The sequence below is a fragment of the Tursiops truncatus genome, chromosome 9, assembly GCF_011762595.2.
Source record: "Tursiops truncatus isolate mTurTru1 chromosome 9, mTurTru1.mat.Y, whole genome shotgun sequence".
Taxonomy (NCBI): domain Eukaryota; kingdom Metazoa; phylum Chordata; class Mammalia; order Artiodactyla; family Delphinidae; genus Tursiops; species Tursiops truncatus.
The window spans coordinates 98,021,230-98,041,844 of NC_047042.1; the positions used below are offsets into that span (position 1 = coordinate 98,021,230).

Here is a 20,615-nt window from a genome sequence, read left to right on the forward strand (position 1 = left end):
TTTTTTAAAAAAGTCAATGTCATAGTCTAAGAGCTAAGAATAATAGTGCAGATGAGTGGAGGGCAAAGGCTAGAAGGAAGTTAAGAACCAGGAATTGAGGTAATGAGAAGTGAGGAGGATGGTATAGGTGGACTAAATCCTTCTGTTAAGGAAAAAGAGAGGTTGGAAGAAAAAAACAGTAAAGAGAAAGTTGACCCATTCAGCTCATGTATTAGCTCTGGGAAGTCACAGGCAAGGAGACCATATTGAATGATGAGATGGGAGAGGGCAGATTAAGGGAAACTGGAGATGAGATACCTTGTCTGAGGAAAGCACAGGGAAGAAGTAAGGATCTAAGAGAAGCCATATACCTACAGTGGAAAGCATTGTCTGCAGGGACAAGCCTTCCATTTGTACCTTCAGTCTTACCAAGTGCCCACAAAAAAGTTAAATGCATCCAAGTTTCTTTTGAATATTTAGAAGTACAGGGTATAAACCAAGAATCTAAAAATCCTCACACAGACTGAGATCACATACTTCGGTGACAAGTATAGACAAATGCCCTATTTTTAAAGATACTTAACAGGTGCTGACAAAAGACCACTTTTTAATATGAGGAACCACATCTACTAGTGGGATATTTCTTCTAAGAGAAACCCATATTCCTCAGGAAAGAGAGGACTATGGGGGCAGCCCTCTGCTCTGGGCCTAGGATTTCCACCCCAAGGTGATACTTAATGTTTTAGTTTGGAGCAACACAGGAAGTTAACATTCATCAAGTTTGTTGCCCAGGTAATCTGAAATCCTTCCACGCTTGTTCATGGACCACGGGTATGAAGGCAGAAGCCCCTCCAAGTCCACGCTTCTCACCTGTGCGACCCTAGGAAGCCAGGTGGCTATTTGTGCTGCCAAAATTTGTATTTCAAGTACCCAGTTGTGAATTAATTTCACCTGAATGCGATGAACTACTCCAGACCCCACGTGAAAACAATCCTATAGTCACACCTCATCCCATCCATATATGTAAAATCTTCAGTTTTTGATTTGTCTTTACAGAGATTAATGGTAAAGGGAATCTTTGTCAACATTTGCCTTAAAAAGAGTCGGTTAAAGAGTTTGAAGAGGGAAGCTAGTTTTGGTTTGATTTTAAAGAAACAGGGGGAGAGAGGCGCCGAAGAGCTCGGGCTTTCAGGTGCGTATCGCCGAGGCCCGCAGGTGTCCTGGGGCTCGAGAATGGACGACACGTTTATCTCTAGCCTGTACCTGCTTTTCAGGGCCACTCGCCCATCTCAGACTTTTATCAGCCGGTCGGGATATGGCTTTTGGTTATTCTCCCAGCCGGGGAGGCAGATCCACCGGGTGCACGTGTGTGCGCGCAGGAGTGGGGGAGGAGTGGGTGTGTAAGACCCCCCTCCTCCGGGGTGTCTTGGGGCAGTTGCTCCCCAGGCTGCTGCCCCGACCTAAGAAGGTGACCCCTCCTCGTTCGGCCCGAAGTGGCGGGAAGCCGGGTCCTTAGAGGCGGCCTCTAGGAGAGGGAGGCTGTAAAACCTGGAGGAGGATCCGCTGCGCCCGGCCGGGGAGGGCGCCGGGGTTCGGGGCCAGGGGCCGCGGGCTTTCAGGTAAAGAACAGCCCCGCGAGCGGGTCCTCGGTGGCGCTGGGGGACCGGGAACCGGGTCCGCGGCGGGCGGGAGGTTTCCGGGCCCCTCCCGCGCCGCGGGCTGGTGGGGAGATGGCGGCGACGGTTTCCCGGTTCCCCCGCCCCGGACGCCGATGGCGGTGCGTTCCGGCCCTCCCCCACCAGCTTCTCCCCCACGGGAGCCGTAGCCGGTGAGGCCGGGAGGGCGGGGAGCGGCGGAGGAAAGGCTAGAGGGCGGAGGTTGCGTGGTGCAGGCGGCGGCGGCGGGAGGAGGGCCGGCAGGAGGGCCGGCGGGCGGGCGGGCCGGGAGGAGGAGGAGGCGGGAGCCGTGTCGCACGCAGCTCCAGGCGGGGCAGCCCCGGCGGCTGAGGGACGCGGCGAGACCTTGGCGGGACGGGGATTTAACCGGGGCCGGGCCCAGCGACCAGGTGGAGACGTCGCCGGAGCCATTTAGGCACCCGGGAAATGCGGGTGAGTGTCGGCGGCGCCGGGGCCGAGGAGAGTCGGCGGCGCAGGCCCGGCCCGGAGCCGCGGTGTCGCAGTGACTGGGGCCGCGGCGGCCGAGCCCAGGCGCCGGGCGAGGCCTGAGCCGCCGAGTCGCGGCTGGGCGGAATGGCGGCTGGGCCGGGGTACTCGTGGGCGGAGGGCGCCGGGGGCGGGAGGGGAGCGCGCGGCCCGGCCCTGAGTCACCCCGGCCGGTTCGGGCCTGGCCGGGCCGCGGCCCCGGTCGCGGGCACGGGGCGGCCAGGCCCGGACTACGCACTGGGAAAAAGCCCGATTCATGGCGCCCGCCCCTTTCCCAGCGCAACCGGGCTCGGACCGCGGAGCCGGGCCGGCGGGCGGCCTCGGGTGGCCGGGCGTGCGAACCTCGCCTCTCCTCGGGCGGCGACCCCCGCGGGGCGCCCGGACCCGTGCCCTCTCTCCCTCGCCCCCTCGGGATCACTTCTCCCCCGAGCGTCGCTTGCCCCGGACTCGTTCTCTCAAGTAAAGTACTGGGCTCGCGCGCTGAAGGAGCCGCGGCGCCGGGCTCTCTGCTTTCCGGTTCCCTGCTCGCGGCTCCCGGGTTCCTCGCCCGCATTGTTGTGACTGTGCGGGGCGCTATTACTGGGTAATAGTCGCCCCTTTGCCCTGTTCTCTTGGGGGAGCGGGCCGGGGAGGCGCGCAGGGATGCCAGTGCGGCGGCCGGACGGGGCCCCCCGGCGCCGACCCAGCGCCCGCGAGTCGGGCCCGGCCTGCTCCGCCGCCTTGGCGCGCCCCCGGTCCCGCGCCCGGCGGGAGCGCGCGCTGACCCCGCAGGTAACCAGGGCGACGGCCGCCGCCCGCGTGCAGGGGTCGCCCCGCGTACCCCTGCCTCCGCCCGGGTGTGCTGTAGGCCGAGTGCTGGTTCGGGGAGAAACGATTGGTGAGCATTTCTTGAGACTAATCCTCCAAAGTTCGGGGTTTTCTCCCTTTAACGAGCTCTCTGCCAAAAATAGGATCCTCTTTTCCGATTGGATCCCTGTTGTTGCTCATCGTTCGCAGTTGGGGTTAGTGGTGAGGGTGCAAATGGGGAATTGCAGTTAACTCAGGTATTTATTTGCTCTGTGTAATTGCCCTTCCCCGTAGGGGCATTAAAACAGTCCAAGTTAGGAGTGGAGTAGTCTCGCAGTTTTGGAAATGCACTCGTCGGAGTCACAGAAGGGAACTAAATTCACTTTACGACCCCAGCTTCTAGGACCTCGGCATATCTTAACACGCTGCAAAAGCGTGTGCAGTTGTAAGGTTAACACTTCATTTTGTGGCCACTCTGTCTACCCAATTTTCCGAAATCCTGGAGCGTTTGTGGGTTGTGTAGCAAAATAGGGAATGTTGTTTAAAAAGCAGCAATATTTCGTCTAAAAAAAATTGGATATGACGTTTTCTTGATTTAAGTGTTCTTGGATATTAGAAAAAAATTTACTTCAACGTTCTATTTGTTGCTTTCCGTGGGCATCGCATTTCAAATTCCGAAGCATGCGAACAGACTGGCTTGCTTTAACTCTATTATGCCCGTTTTTGGAGGTTTCGAGACAGTGCTTATTAAGCTGCGGAGGGGTGGCTGAAATACTGTCTAAAAATATTTAACTTTTTTTGTCATTGGAGTCATATTTTAAAAACTTATGTTACAAAAAACCCCACAAAAACCAAAAAACACTTTTAGCTGTAGTAGTAGGGTTTCTCACCGATTTGTAGTATCCTCTGTGTCTTAGGGCCACCGGCTCAGGTCCTTGCTGGTACACCCCCTTTTTTACCGCCCACCACCTCGGGGAACTAACAGCCCAGTGAATGCCTGGGCTGATTCTGCAGTTTGCTTAGATATTACCGCCCGGTCGACTCCTTTGCCTGTTGCTGAATATTACCTTGTAGAGATAATTAACTTAGTCTGGGTTGCCAGTGCAGCCTTACTTCCCATACTTTTCTGACTGAATTGCTTGAAGGCAGGAGATACTCCTTCTGTATTTTTGCATCCCCAAAGTAAATAGCATAGAACTTTGTCATGGGTACCTCAGTTGTTTTTTGAGTGAATAAATTTGGAATAATTCTAACTTACACCGAGTGTTTGACCACCTCCGATTTTGGCTACAGAAGCAGTCACTGCACTTCCATTGCGTAAGAACGCAAGCTTAATTATAATTGTTATTACAGCACCCCAGAAACTAACACAGTGGCCCGACAGAAAAACTGCGCAGGTTTTCTTCAGCTATGGCAATCCAGGAAAGTGCCAAGAAAACAAGTTGTGAAACTTTAATTTGCTTTTTTTGTTGTTTCAAAGCTAGTTTTAGGGTAGATTTCTAAAATCTGTGTGTGTGTTTTTAAACAAGATTGAGGTCTTTCCCCTCAGGTTAAATGTTTCAGCCTTACCTTTGAAGTGAAATCGTTTGGTGAGTTAAGGCTCTTCCCTGTTGGAGAGATGATGCAAATGCAGTGGTGGTAATAGAGCCCGAGTGACCTTTCTCACAGGAGAGACCTTTCTTGGGTCCTTGAGGGCCTTTTATCAGAAGTTCACACCCAGTTTTCCCAGCAGGCATAGTATGCCTTTCTTTCAGCAAGGAAAGGTCAAAGGAATGTGGTTTAGATTGAGGAGTAGTTACTTGCCATCCTTCAAGTTGAAAATTAGGGCCCCCCAAAACACAGGAGCGTGTTTGTGTTTTATTCCTCGCTGTTTCAGCCCTGCATAGGTTCCAAGGCCATGGGCTTTCTACCTCAGCAGTTGAGTCTGGAATAAGATGTCTTGGGGACCATTGGCTGAATTTTGGGCTTGTCTTTCAGGTATGCCTGGAGAAAAGAATGTACCATTTTTAAGGACCAATGAAAAGTTTACCTTGCTTTTTTGTTTGTTTCTTTGGGGGGAGGGATATCAGGTAGTTTCTCAACAAATTCTCTTCTTTCACTTGCCTTTCAAAACTGAGACGTGAACATGAAATGAGGAGTAAATCAAATTTAAATAAAACCTTAGGTTTATTGCTAAAGATTTAAGCTCTTTGTTTATAATGTGTCCATTTAATAATGCACACTATAAACAGAATTATATTTGATGGCTTTTAAATTTTTTATTCACAGGGATATAGCTTCTGAAAGAGATGTGTGTGTAATTTATTCATGTATTTTTGCTTAGGTATAGAAGATGTTGCTTGGGAGAGAAGACATGGGATCTGGTTTGAACTTAACTTTGCTGAGCCTCTATTTCCTCACTTATAAAGTGAGATGGTTTTCAGTTGACTCTTAAGTTTTCTTCAGGCCCTCAAAGTCTGGGTTCTATGCGAATGCCATAGCTTCTAACGTTAACAACATTTGAGGAACCATCCTATAAAGCGTAATCTCATTCGTGTTTGAGAAGCAGGGTTGTGAAGCCTAGGCTTGTTGGTCATTTAAATGTTTTCCCTTGGGACTCTGGGATCAAGTGAGCAGAGTCTCCTGGCAGCTTCCCCATCACTGCAGCGCCTGTTCCCAGAATTGGCTTTGCTGCCCTTTCCTCATGCTCTCCCGCGGTCTCGAGTATTGTGTCCCCTTCCTGTCGCCCGACAGACTCCTGCTGCTTTGGAAAGGCTCCTCTCAGGTCCTGATGCTCCATCCGGGGTGGGAGCCTTCCCTGCGGTCCCGTGAGGCCCCACCCGGGTCACTGTCCTAGCAGTTAACCCTGGACTAGACTTGTGGTTCCTTTGGAATAGACAGACCTCCTGTAGGGCCGAGACCTTGTGACGGGCAGGTGTCCCTGTGCCGTTGCGCTACCTGCTGCAACTCCTGAAACTCACACTTTGTTCACGATCATCGACCCACTTAAAATCTTGATCGGGCCCCGCAGAGTGTGGTGCTGTTGTTCAGTCCTCTGATGGCGTCGAGGAAGCGGCTGAGGCTTTGGGTGGTTAAGATCAGGCCTCGTGAGTGGTGAGGCCTGGGTTAAAACATGACAGGGAGACTCCAGGGCTCCAGCTTTTAACGGGATGCTCCCAAAGTGTCTAATTTATATGAAGGTGGAAGAGGAGAAGAGAGCAAAGTTGAAATGCTTTCAAGATTGGTATCTTATCATTGATAATTAGGACCAAATTCATTATGCAGAACTGGGTTGCCTACCAAGAATGAGCTTATTCTTCTCGGTCTTTTAGTAACTGGGGGACATTGAAGGGGAGTAATTGGGCACTGAGGGGATAGAAAGGAGCAGTTCTGGAACTTCGGGACTATTGTTAAGTTGGTGTGATGTGACTCACTGGCCTTAAATTTATGAAACCATTTAAGACTGTTCATATCTAACAAGCTACGATTTTTAAAAAAGGCCTATGTCAGAAAATACTTTGGAAAACAGATTGTATGAAATGTGTGCTTAAAATGTGTATGTACTAGTGAAAATATTTATAAAGTAGTAAAGATGGTTGTAATTTTAGGATGATGAACTTGTGTGTTTTTAAAATATCCCCCCCACCCAAGTTTTTATCTTTTTAATAAATTTATTTATTTATTTTTGGCTGCGTTGGGTCTTCATTGCGGTGCGCAGGCTTCTCGTTGTGGCTTCTCTTGTTGCAGAGCACAGGCTCTAGGCGCGCGGGCTCAGTAGTTGTGGCTCGTGGGCCCTAGAGCGCAGGCTCAGTAGTTGCGGCGCACGGGCTTAGTTGCTCCGCGGCAGGTGGGATCTTCCCAGGCCAGGGCTCTAACCCATGTCCCCTGCGTTGGCAGGTGGATTCTTAACCACTGCGCCACCAGGGAAGCCCCCCACCGAAGTTTTTAAGAACCGAAAGATAATACAAATGATCTCAGGATGGAGGAACCCTCTCAGCATAACACCAGAAGTAGGAACTGTAAAGGAAAAGGCTCTTTTCATTACTTTAGAATAATTAAACTTCTGCAGGTTAAAATGCCTTAAACAGAATTAAAAAGCAAATGACAAACTGAAAGAGATATTGTAACTTAACACGTAAATTTACTTTGCTTACTATAAAAAGAGGGCTTATAAAAACTAAGGTAAAGACGATGCCCTCCCCTCCCCCGTGGGGAAAAAAAATGAGCAAACTGGTAATTTTTAAAAGAAGGATCCAGAAACAAGACAAAAATTTCAGCTTTACTAGCAGTACTCTTGGAAAAGTATATCAGTGAGATACTGTTTTTAAAAACTTGGGCATAGATTGAAAAATAAGCCACTTCTGGTGAGGGTATGGAGAAATGAGTCCATTCATTCATTGCCTGAAAAAGAATGATTTTTCTGAGAGCACTATGTAAAAAATATATATATATGTATTTATATACTTAGAAATAGCTAATCTACCTTTAAGGATTTAGTTTAAGAAAATATAAAAAATGATTGATTAATATTCTGTCATGGGTACACTATTTAATGCTTTCTTATTGAACATTTGTTTTCAGGTTTTGCTATTAAGGATTATGATCTCAGCATTTTTAGATAAGTCTTTGCATTTCTGTAATTCTGTATTCAGTGAGACAAAAACGTGCTGTAAAACAGTATATGTAATGCTTAAATTTTTCTTTTTAGTGTGTGTGTACATTTTTTAAAGGATAATAAGCCAAAATGTTTTGAGTGATTATCTTGAATAGTGGAATTATGGGTTATTTTTAGTTTATTCTTTTGGTTTTTATTTTTTCATCCAACTTTCTACAGCACACATGTATTTATAATGCGGTGGGTTAGCTTATGAAGACAAAAGACAATAGAAGCAGTGAGCCTGCTTCCGAGCGAGAGGTTTCTGCTCACTCAGTTCAGTGCTGGAATCACTCTGGTGTTTGCTTTATTTGCAGGTCCCTTGCCAGGTGTGTTGACACGTAGGGTAAATATCTGACTCTCAGCCCTCAGGTTCTCCTTGCAGCTCATCTTCCCATCCCCCCATCTTAATCCTTCAGCTGCTTTAGGCCCCTGCAAGTTTCACACCCTCCATGAAACTGTCTTAATCTCATGAACCTCGTTTATGTTTTGTTATTTTGTTGAATTACAGTGGATTATGTACTAGTGAGTTGTCTTCAGTGGGGAAGTTTCCTTTTCTTAGAGCTGCTGTGAACTTCCTGTCCTTTTTTGCTAACTTTACAACTCCTAGCAATAGTAGATGGATGTTTAAACCTGTTGTCATCATGCCTAAGAATGTAAATTTGCTAAAAATTAGAAAAATTCTTTTGACACATTTTGTGCTGTAGCCTGGAACATTGAAATGTTACTATTGATTTAAGAAACGTATTCTAAATGACACAAATTAGGGATACTTTTGGCCATCTGAGAAACAGGTGCACAGAACGTGTCCCCTATTAGCTAACATAGTTAAGTGTGCCTGGGCAGCTTCCGTAAGTCAGGATGTGGGAGAAAAGCCAGGGAGCTCAGAGCCCCCTTCCTGCAGTGGGGAGGGAGGCCTGCTCTGGTCAGACTGGAAGGAAAGGTTTGAAATCGTGGATGAGGCTGAGAAACAGGAGACAGCAGACTTCAGTCCCAGCTGGAGGCCCAGGCATGAGGGCTGGAGGCCTTTTCCCTCCCCGAGCCCTGAGTTTGTCTTTGGGAACTAGGGGACTTCAGTTTGGGGGAGGGTGGAGAAGAAAAAAGTCCAAGAGTGATTTCTTCTGACTTCTCCTGTCTTACAGAATCATCTTGCCTGTGGTAATAACCACTATTCCTCAGCGCTTAGAATGTGCCAGAGACTGGGCTGAATCCACTTTGGTGACTTTGGAGCTGTTCCCCCTCAGCTTTCTGCTTCTTGCAAATAAATGCCTCATCTTGGACAGAAGTCCCAGGGTGAAGGTAGCCTTGGACGACACTCGGTGCAGGAATGGTTCACTAGTCAGTCTTCAGATAGAGACTCCTGAAACCAGAGGGTGATTAATGTCTACCCACAGGGGACCCAAAAGTCAGAAGGGAGGGCTTAGGGGTGCTGAAGACGCTTGGCCTGATGAGCAGTTTTGCCGCCGCTGCCCCTCAGTAGTACCTCTGCAAGTGTCCCGTGTGTTGGCGCCTTTGTCCTGTGCGGGACGTTGTGTGTTCTGTTTTTGAATGTCTGCAGTTTAACTGGGGCATTTATGGTGAAGCCTGTAACACCTGTCATCACTTGACATTATGAAGCTTTGTTTAGTCACTATTATTTTTATAATAAAGGAGCTCAGCTTTACCATTCCCTGCATTTTCAGTAATTTTTGATTTGCCTAGAGCAGTATTTGCCCACCTGTGTTCTGTGACGTGTAAGATACTGGAGTGGAAGGGAAGATCTGTGAGGAAGTACATTTAGGAAACGCTAGGTTGCATATTGGGGGGCTTTTAATATGTTAATGTGCATTGAGGGTCTTATAGGGAGACATTATTTTACAGAGAATGTGTATCTTACAGGATATGTGTGTGTATGTACTTGTGTATGTGTGTAAGGTGTACCCTTAGTTTAATAATAGCCTTTGGGGGAAGAAAACCCTACCACCATGTTAAAGAGTATGTTTTGTTTTGTAGAGCACATACTGACTTTAGAATCAGAAATGTGAAAAATGGCGTGCCATGCAGTAGAGGCGTGGTCTGGAGTGAACGGCTGCGTTCGCTTCTTCCCTCTTCAGTGGAGCGTCGATGAGCATCTGCAAACGCCCGTGTTCTGGGGAGCAGTGTGGGAAGTGGCGCGGAGATCGGGATCCTCATGAGTACGGAGTTAGACGTGTAGTTGTCTAGAAATGGTTCCTGCTTCAGTTTATTCCTGGTCTAAATAGAAACCCTAAATACTATCACAGGAAGTCTCTAAGAAATTGTTTTAAGCACATGGACCAGCATTAATCCGTCCTCACTACTGAGGACCAACAAACAGCAGGATGACAGCACACATGGTTCACATTTTCTTGGAGGTGCCATACGTTGAAAGTACTTTTTAAACCTGGGAAATGCTGGTTGGTAACATTAACTGCAAAGATGTTTCAAAAATTTTTAAAGTCTAAACTGCCAGAGTTTTCAAAGCACTTCAGTCCCTTGAAACTCAGACTTGGCTTCTCCTTGTTCAGGTTCTGTTAGATTCTTTCCTGTTATTTTAAGTGGGTTCCCCTGCATGTCTCGGGCTCAGTGATTTCCAGAGTGTGAACACCGTTCACGTGATACATTTGCAAAGTGTAACCAGGACTGTTTTCTAGAGCGTTTTGGCCCCTTTAAGGAGGGGATGTAACATGCAGTGTTTTCCAAGCTTCTGGACCAGGTTCTCATCCTTTTTTCTTGAGTCATCTCTTGGCCTTAGCTTCTGTGGAGAATACTTTGCTCTTCCGGTTATGTCTTCTTCTCTAAATGGACGCGCAGGAGGTACCTCTGGGACCTGATTCTCTGTTCTAGTCCACTTTGCTGTGGGGTTTTTCAGCTCTGTTTTGGCCGGAGCGGTTCTGACTGTTCTCGCTGGTAGCTGGTTGCCTTCCAGCTGAGCCCCAGTGGCCTCTCTGCCTGCCCGCAGGGCTTCCCCGTGGCCCACCTGCCCTCCCCACCATCACAACCTCCCCAGACTGATCTCATTTGCTCTCCAAGCCACATCCAGCTTCTCTGTTTCGAGGCTTCTCTCCGCGACTGTGATGTTCCATAGTGACTACCGAGTATTATTAGTTCCTCCTTCAAAATGCCCTGTCTTCATCCCTCCCTTGTTCGGTTCTGTCACCAGCTCCTGTTGCCTTGTGTTCAGGATTTGTCATGGCTCCCTGACTGCAGAGTCTGCCCCCAGCGGGTGTTGGCGTCACCACGACAGGCAGGAGTGGGCTCCGCTCTCCGTCCTCGCCAGCCCTTCACTACACGTCCCATCTCATCCCCTTAAGCTCAGAAAATACTGAAAGTCGGGCAGGCCGTGTGCTCGGTGCTGATCTGCAGCACTTCTCACCTAAAGTGGCTGGTGTGGGTGCTGGCTCTTTGTCGTGTCCTCGTTCTTCCAACCTTCTACCCATAACAATGAGATTTCAGTAAAGCAAACCATTTTGGGGAAGTTCTGTTAATTTTGAGATTTAACCTATAATAAATTATAAATGAGAAATTTTCTTTTGATAGGCTGATTTATGGAAACAGTCTATGATTAAAGAATTCAAGGTTCTGGGCTTCCCTGGTGGCGCAGTGGTTGAGAGTCCGCCTGCCGATGCCGGGGATGCGGGTTCGTGCCCCGGTCCGGGAAGATCCCACATGCCACAGAGCGGTTGGGCCCGTGAGCCATGGCCGCTGAGCCTGCGCATCCGGAGCCTGTGCTCTGCAACAGGAGAGGCCACAGCAGTGAGAGGCCCGTGTACAGCAAAAAAAAAAAAAAAAAAAAAAAAAGAATTCAAGGTTCTAACCAACAAACCGTATGTTAACACCGTTTAATTCTGAAAGTATGGATGTGGTGTAAGATGAATATCCACTGTTGCTTTTTATGGTAGATTTATAGGTGAGTGAGTGTGTGTCTAACTAGGACGGTGGATTCCCTTAATAGTTGTAAAAAATGATTTTAAAACACATTCAGATGACTCCCTTGGCAGCAGTTTTACATTAAAAAGAGAGTTTTTCCCCCCAAAATGCAGAGGCAGATTTGTGTGTTTTGTTGGCAGTCTACTGTAGACTGAGTGTAAGTGCATACTCGGGGTGTGTGATCTGAAAACAATTAGTCCTAAATGTGCTGCTTTCTATAGTTCGTTGCATTTATACAGTAGTACTTCGCAGAAGTTGATTTATTTGCAAAGTTTTGACGTCTAAATTTTATTGTAAAAATTGGATCATGTTTGTGAAGCTCAAGTCTTCTAAAGTGCCCATTTGTTATAGAAGTGAGTTCTTGTTAAACTGTGGAGGAAATCTGCATTTTGTGATTTTGATGTTCTTTGAAAAAATACTATATTTTCAACTGGGAGCATGATTTGATGGTTTTCAAGGTAAGCTGTTTGAAGCGTAGGCTTGAAAACCTTTTTTGAGAAAATATACACAAGTTAATGAAGTAAATTATGTGAAATCAAGAATTTTGCCAGACATTTCTCTGAGGCTTCTCCCACCAAACTTGAGCTTGACTGTAAAGATGATGGTACTGCCCCAGTCGCAAGTAGTATATTGATAGAAATCTGTACCAATCTCAGTATGTAGGATGTTCTTTATTCTTATTTAAAATATGAGGCTTAATTATTGTAGAAGTGAAATGAGCTGCTTTTGTCTCTTCTGCCCCTAAACAGTAACCTAAAAAGCCACTACTTTTATAGTGACCATAAAAACAAGTTGTGCGGATTATGAAGGAAATTCACTACAAGTTTTTGCAACTAAAAAGAAACATCATGACTAGAACCAGTTCAGAAAAAAACCACAAGTAAAAAATGCTAGAAGCTTAGGTCAGTTTCAGAATCATTTTCTTAGGTGAGGCCGTTACAGGTTTTACCAGACTCTTTCCCGTGTTATAGGTGTGGCCGGATTGTGCTCAGTCAGAGCGGGGAGCACGAGTTTTTAACCACCACCGCCCCTGCCCCCCAAAAAAGAAAATACCTCCCTTATTGGAGGTTATCAAATGGTACATTTTCATGAACTCAGAAGACACACTTAAATAATTGAGAGGCTGAATTTAATCTGTTTATCCTTGATAGGCGCTAAAGCCCAGGTTCAAACACACTTTTGTGTGCTGTGCACCTCCTCATACCCTTTCCCGGGTATTTACAAGTCTCTTGACTACTTGCTGTTGTCGTAGCTGGTAAGGACATTTTCAACGGGATGCTTTTTATCAAGTCCGCAGTGCACGTGTGCACGGGGTGGGGCTGGGTGCCGACCCTCAGCAGCGGTAGGTGCCTCTCTGGCTCTTCACGACCCCGCGTGGCCAGAAGCACTATCCAGGCGCCTGTGCCGCCAGATTGCTCTCGTGCCTTCGGTAAGGTGAATAAATCGGTAAACTGTATTCAAAACGTGAAAGCTGCAAATCAGATGGAGTGTAAAAGTGGGACTGTTTATTCTTTTTGAGCCAATTTGTAGTGAAGTGGGCAGTGTCTTGAAAATTCACTTAGCTAGAGGGAGCTGCCAGTCAGAATTTTTTTTAAATTTTATTTGGTTTGGGCTGCATTGGGTCTTCGTTGCTGCGCGCGGGCTTTCTCTAGTTGCGGCGAGCGGCGGCTGCTCTGTGTTGCGGAGCACGTGGGCTCTAGGTGCGCGGGCTTCAGTAGTTGTAGCTCGCGGGCTCTAGAGCGCAGGCTCAGTAGTTGTGGCGCACGGGCTTAGTTGCTCCGCGGCATGTGGATCTTCCCGGACCAGGGCTCGAACCCGTGTCCCCTGGATTGGCAGGCAGATTCTTAACCACTGTGCCACCAGGGAAGTCCCCTGGTCAGAATTTTTGAACTTAAGATAATTTATTTGTATTAGTGGAAAAAAAAATGTAATGAAAAGCCTTGAAAACCCAGATTAGATGAAGGATCTTGTTCAATTAGTGACGTGGTAACTTTCAAAATCTGCTGGGTTAGCAGATATTACTTAAAGGTCTAGCACTCACCAACTACAGGGAAAACCGTGGCCACACAGGAGGGAAATCTGCACATTAGTTGAACAGAATTGTGGGAACTGTGAGATGAAACATTTCATTGAAACGAAAGTGACAGCGTGTTTGGTAGAACAGTGCATCCTTTCCTGAAGCAGCAGCATCACCAGGAGTGGGAGAGACCTGTCATCTGCATGTGACATGTCATTCTGTCTCCCCAGCTGAAGGTCCGTGTCTAGATTTCCACCCTCGGTGGCCTGAAGATGTTTCCTGTACCACCAACATCCCGGTCATCTCAGGAGTGAAAACGACTTGCTGTCTGTATCTGCCTGTCTGTTGTTAGGCTGGGTCCTGATGATGCTGCAGCACCAAGACAGGAGAGGGATGCTGGGATGCTGGTGTGCAGGGAGAGCTCCGCCGCAGCAGGCTTCCAACCTCAGTGGATTCGATAAAACAGCAGCTCACCCACTAACTAGGGTGAGAAACGGTTTCCAAGGTGGTATTTTAGGGCATTCTATTACGTGTATTTGGTGGTGGAATGAAAGATCCAGATGAACTTTAAGAACGAATGAAATTTCAAAGAAAATCTGAACTTTTACAACTGCTTCTGTCTGGATCCCCAGGTCTGTCAGAATACAAGGTTCCCTGTCTTCTGATGATGGGCCCACTTTGGTGGGAATTTGTAAAGTACCCCTGGTGTTACGTTGTCCAAGCGTATTGTGAAATTTTCAGGCAACATTACTTTACTTCATTTTGACTTACACGCTAGCTTTGACATTTCCCCCTGAGAAGTTTTTTGTTGTTTTATTTAAGTAGCACGTTAGGAGTTTCGAGGACATCTGATAACCTTTGTTGAAGTGTTAATATGAATAGTAGCAAATACTTACTGTGTGTCTGGTACCCTTCTAAACAGTTTATTTAAATAACTCATCTATACCTCCCAACAACCTTATAAGATAGGTACTGTTATTGTCCCCATTATATATATATGTCTATCTGTGTTATAATTGCAGATAATTATAGGCACAGAAGTTAAGGAATCTGCCCAGGCTCACACAGGCTGTGAGTTGTGGAACCAGAACTTGGGGGTCCCCTCAGACATCCACATGCACTTATAGATTAACTATTTGAAATAGTCATGTCACTGTGTAATGTCACTCTGTGCTTCTTCAGTTGTTTCTACAGTAAGAAATACATTTTGTAGGTTAACTCTGTACATACACAGACATAACTGAATTAAAGATGCGCTGAGCAATACTTACGTTCTATGAGCTCTTCTCATTTTCACTCCTTTGAAGAGTTCCGGCTACCATTTACTAAGCTGATTTCATGGCCCACATGTTAATGGATTGCAGTCCTGAATTTGAAAAATATGCATGGTGTAGATAATGATCAAATGTAATACTGTATTTCCTTGTTTTAAAGTGAACGAAAATGCTTGGAAATGAAATACGTGCAAGCACCAGGCTAGATCATTGAATAAATGTCCCTATAAAAGCATTGTGCTGAAACTGAGAGCTGAAATTCGGTCCTTCACAGGTAAAGCTCGTTTATGTGGACAAACCAGTCAGTCTGCATGGCACCTGCTAAATAGTAAGAGGTTAGGGTCACCTTCAAGCTTCCTAAAGCAGTTTATACAAGTGGTGCTCGTGTCATCCCACTGGAAGGCACATAGTAATTAAAATAGGAAGAATCTGTATTCTAATGGACTTAAGATTCAGTTATAACTTGGACAGTACTTAAAGCTTTGAGTGCCTGTATTTGGATTTTTAGGATTTGAAAACACTTATTAATTAGTTGTTCAAGTACCAAGAATAAAAATTGTATCCTAATTCCTAAGATGCTCATAGGAGAAAATTCCATACTTAATGGCATCCAAAATTTCTCATGATTATAAAATTGTATCTGTGTTTGGGGGAATGAGTTGAATTAGCATATTTCTATATTTATGTAATTAGAAGGACAAAGGTTGATCTCAAGGAGAAAGCAGCTATGTTGCCTCGTTTAGTATAAGTTTGAGGGCCTACTAATTTCAAAGCTCTGCTAGTCTTTAGGAAGTGGGAGAACTCATCAAACAAACCGTGAAGATTTAAATACATGTGCTCACATCCTGCCCCAGGATGGTGAGCCCTTGCTTCTTCCCTTTCCAAGCCATCAGTTTTACAGTTTTTATCGCCTGTTTGAATAATTTCTCTTAAGTTTTATACATAACGTAAATGGTGTGCCTCCCCTCTCCCCATTTTTCTCAGTACTGTTACTGTGCTGGGAGAAAATGAAATTGCATGTAATTAACATGTTCTAGCATGCTTCTTTGTAGTTCTGTATGCTGATGGGCTGGGTGGGTTTGGGTTTTTTTTTTTTAATCTATTTATTTTTGGCAGCGCGCGGGCTTTCTCTAGTTGCAGCGAGCGGAGTCTACTCTTCGTTGGGATGCGCGGGCTTCTCATTTCGGTGGCTTCTCTTGTTGTAGAGCACAGGCTTCGGGCACGCAGGCTTCAGTAGTTGTGGCACACGGGCTCAGTAGTTGTGGCGCACGGGCTTAGTTGCTCTGCGGCATGTGGGATCTTCCCGGACCAGGGCTCGAACCCATGTCCCCTGCGTTGGCAGGCGGATTCTTAACCACTGTGCCACCAGGGGAGTCTTGGGTTTGGGGTTTTTTTATGTGTCATCAGTGATTCAGACGTGTCCCCAAAATATTTGGAATCATCATTTCCCCAGTCTTTCTGGAGCCCTGCAGTGTGTCGGGACACTATGTTTGGTGCTGAGGATTTAGCTGTGAATTAGGCCCCTGCCTTCCAACCACAGAGCAGAGCCCATGAATCAGAAGTCTTACTTCTATTAAAGTCTGAAGGTCTGGGGCCAGATATTTTGTTTACAAAGAAGAACCAGTTATTGATATACTTTACATTTTTACAGTAACAGGTATAAATGTAAAATCTACTTATTGACATATCCATTATTCAGGTAGCGATAATTATCAAAATAGCCTAATTTTCATTTAAGAAAAATAAGCAAATACAGTATTTGATATTCAGTACTAGCTCTTTGTTTACTCATGTTTTCTAGATTATAAAATGCAAGTTATTTCATGAGCAAAATAGAAAGATCAAAAGTGAGCCTCTACTTTTATTGTTTTGTTTTGATTTTTTTAACTTTTTTTTTTTTTTTAGCAGTTGTAGGTTCACAGCAAAATGGAGAGGAAGGTATAGAGATTTTCTATATACTCCCTGCCCCAGCACATACACAGACTCCCCCGTTATCAGTATCCCCCACCAGCGTAGTACATTTGTTACAACCAGACCTCCATTAACACATCATAATCACCAAAGTCCATGGTTGACATGAGGGTTCACTCTTGGTGGTGGACATCTTGTGGGTTTGGACAAGTGTATAATAACGTGTATCCATCACTGCAGTACCGCACAGAGTAGTACACTGCCTTAAAAGTCCTCTGGGCTCTGCGTACTTATTTCCCCACCCCGAACCCCACCAAGCTCCTGGCAGCCACTTAAAACTTTTCACTGTCTCCTTAGTTTTGCTTTTTCCAGGATGTCATATAGTTGGAATCACACAGTATATAGCCTTCTCAGAATGGCTTCTTTCACTTAATAATATGCCTTTAAGTTTCCTCCATGTCTTTTCATGGCTTGATGGCTCATTTCTTTTTAGTACTAAGTAGTATTCCGTGGTCTGGGTGGACCACAGTTTATTTATCCATTCACTCCGAGGGACATCTCGGTTGCTTCCAGGTTTTGACAATTAGGAAAAAAGGTGCTATAAAGATCTGTGTGCAGGTTTTTGTGTGGACATTAGTTTTCAACTCCTTTAGGTAAATACGAAGCAGCACAATTAATGGCCGAATTGCTTGGTATGAGTGTTTATTTCTGTAGGAAACCACCAATCTGTCTTCCAAAGTGGCTGCACCGTGTTGCCGTCCCATCAGCAGTGATTGAGAGTCCCTGTTGCCCCACCTTCTCACCAGCATTTGGTGTTGTCAGTGTGCTGGATTTTGGCCATTCTAATAGGTGTGTAGTAGTGTCTCATTATTTTAACTTGCATTTTCCTGATGGTGACATAATGTGGAGCATCTTCTCATATGCTTATTTGCCATCTGAATATCTTTGGTAAGGACTTTGGCCCATTTTTTAATCAAGTGGTTTTCTTACTGAGTCCTAAGAATTTTTGTATTATTTTGGTTAACAGTTGTTTATCAGATGTTTCTTCTGCGAATATTTTCTCCCAGTCTGTGGCTTGTTTTCTCATTCTCTTGACAGTGTCTTTCCCAGAGCAGAAGTTTTTAATTTTAGTGAAGTGCATCTATCCTATCAGTGATTTTTTTCATGGATCCTGCCTTTGGTGTTGTATCTAAAAAGTCACACCTCACCCAAGGTCATCTAGGTTTTCTCCTGTGTTGTCTTCTAGGAGTTTTATAGTTTTGCTCTACTTTTCTTTTTAAGGAAGGTTTTGCAAATATTGTATGAATAATGTTCAACATGCCAAAAGTGTCCTTGCATTTCTTGCATTTAATGGGTTAATCATTTTCTGACCAAGATCAGGTGAGTTAGATGGTTTCACCTCCTACTACACTATTGTTTTTTGAGAAGGAAGGGAGAAAAAGAGCTATTGGCTGGGAAATTCCTACTAGGTACCAGCCATAGAACTAGGCCTTTTTACATACGATGTCTCATTTAAAACTCTTTAACAGCCCTGGAAAGTTGTTTGGGTCTTTAGTTTCAAATGAGTTAACAGAATTAGAGCTGGCACTGAAGGAACCAAGTGTGCCCTTCTAAGTGAATCCGACTAGCGGTGCTCCCTGGTTTTGGGTCACCTGGATTTGTCTGTTCTCTGTAGTAATCGGTGTAGTATTTTCTCAGTCCCATGTGGGCGTGATTGGAGTTGGGGGTCATCTTGAGATCACCAAGGGGACCCCTGTAAGAGGGCAGTGGGAAGCATGAACTTCAGATCAGATTTTGAATTCAAGGTTTCATACGTTCAACTGTGAGACATTGCACAGAAGTTTTATTATGAGACAGCTGTTGTAATTATCATTGGTTGTATATTATTTTTGAATAGGTTATGTGATTTGTCTTAGAAGTTGAAACATGATAGTTGTCATGTTGTATTCAAATAAAAGTTTGTAACAGTTATGCTTGTATCTGGCCTTAGGATTTAAAAGGAACACTCATGTCTCTCACTTGCATTGTGTAATGGCGGATGGAGCTAGTCCTGGGTCCTCCTGTGAGACCGGGTGTCAGGAAAGGCAGGTTTCCAGGGGCCCCAGCAGCAGCAGAGCCGGCACCTTCTCCCGGCCGTTAGGGGGCGTCTCCACGTGGCTGCAGCTGGCTCCCGCTCTGGAGCTGCATTCTCAGAGGTACCTTCTCCTGGCGCCTGCTACAGTCAGCGACTTTCATCCTAGACCTTCTCCCTGATTGATCGCAGCCTTTGAGCCTGTCGAGGACTAGAGGTTTCGTCCAGCTCTCCTCCCTGAGCTTCTGTTCTCTGGCCTCTGGTTCTCACACCTGTGTCCCCCCTGCTCGCAGCACTCCTCTCTCCTGGGGGGCCAGGGGGAGGGGGGCTCCCCCATGTCCTGTAAATACAGGTTTGAGTTCTCGTCGCTGTTACGTTCTTCCCTTATGCTGTGGAGATTTTATCCACGTTAATGCCGACAGTTTTACCTTTTTGCAGATTACCAAATTTTTTTCTACAGGTGCGATTTCCTTTGGGCTACAGTTGTGTATTTTCAAACTGCCTGATTGAGCATTTTCATTTTGGGTTTTTTTTTTTAATTCCTTCCCATTCATCATATCTAAAATTAAGTTTCTCATCTTCTCTTTAGATTCAGACTTCTTCACATAACTTACCAGTTTATCTTAATAATATGACCTTTTTCTTTTGGGTTGTTTCTCTTTAACACTTTTACCCCTGGGTTTTTTCCAGCATGAGAATTTTTTTAAATGAGTGTTCAATTTAGTGACATAAGGAATTTTGTAATAACAGATGTATGAGTGTCTAGATGGTCATCACTTAACCCAGAACTTCCATGAGACTTCGTGCTTGTGAATTCCTGTTTATTTACAATTCTATTGTTGCCAGTTATTACCTAAAGTAGAGAGCACAATTGGTTGAGACCCTCTAGGCCAACTATGGCTCACAGATAGATGTTTTTATAACTTTTACAGTGTAACTTTTTGCTTTTCTCAGTCATGAAAGATGTCCAACAAAGAACAGCAAACTTCACCCCTGAGAATTACATGTTAACGTATTTTAAATATTTCCTGTTTTTTTAAATTTATTTATTTATTTTTGGCTGCGTTGGGTCTTCGTTGCTGCGCCCGGGCTTTCTCTAGTTGCGACGAGCGGGGGCTACTCTTCGTTACTGTGAACGGGCTTCTCATTGCGGTGGCTTCTCTTGTTGCGGAGCATGGGCTCTAGGCACGTGGGCTCAGTAGTTGTGGTGCACGGGCTTAGTTGCTGCACGGCATGTGGGATCTTCCAGGACCAGGGCTCAAAACTGTGTCCCCTGCATTGGCAGACGGATTCTTAACCACTGCGCCACCAGGGGAGTCCAATATTTCCTATTTGAGGTATAAAAATTTTTATGCCAGGCTACTGTAATTCCACAGTATTGATGAGCAGAAATGATACTGGCAGTAACTGTCATGGAGTAATGAAAATACCTGTGATTTCCTGGTGGCAAAGCCAGAGGTCCTGCTAAAACTGTTGTGGACTGCTGCCTACATTCGTAATCGGAGGAGTGGTCAGGTTTCAGTCAGAGGTGAGTGGGAGATAAGATGTACTTTTTTCCCCACCCGCGTTTGCAACCCCCGAGTTCTATCCGCGGACCCCCAATGAATCTCACCTGCACCCCTCTCCTCCGTCCATGGGTAACCATTTGTATTAGTGTTTGGTTTATCTTCCACTTGTTTCTCTTCGAAAAGAAAAATAGAGATCTATCCGAGTGTTAGTATTTACTCCCCTCCCCTCACACACGCAGGGAACCTTGCCTTTTTCAGCGACTGTGTCCACTGGGAAGTCACTGTGTTGTCAGTGGGCAGGGGTCGCCCTCCTTCTTCTCCATAACTGTGCGGCGCTCCGTGATGTG

The 20,615-nt window shown here is 45.8% G+C and overlaps 1 protein-coding gene across 2 annotated transcripts in view; it reads left to right on the forward strand.

Moving 5' to 3' along the window:
• The first annotated feature begins 1,783 nt into the window (after window positions 1-1,783).
• CUL1 (cullin 1) overlaps window positions 1,784-20,615 on the forward strand; it is a 107,159-nt gene continuing 88,327 nt past the window's right edge. The window contains exon 1 of one of the 2 annotated variants that reach the window (XM_019933888.3): window positions 1,784-1,807. The gene's annotated coding sequence lies outside the window, so the exon portion shown is untranslated. Of the gene's footprint in view, window positions 1,808-1,931; window positions 2,088-20,615 lie in introns of those variants that run through there. The other variant, XM_019933887.3, reaches the window with a different exon arrangement.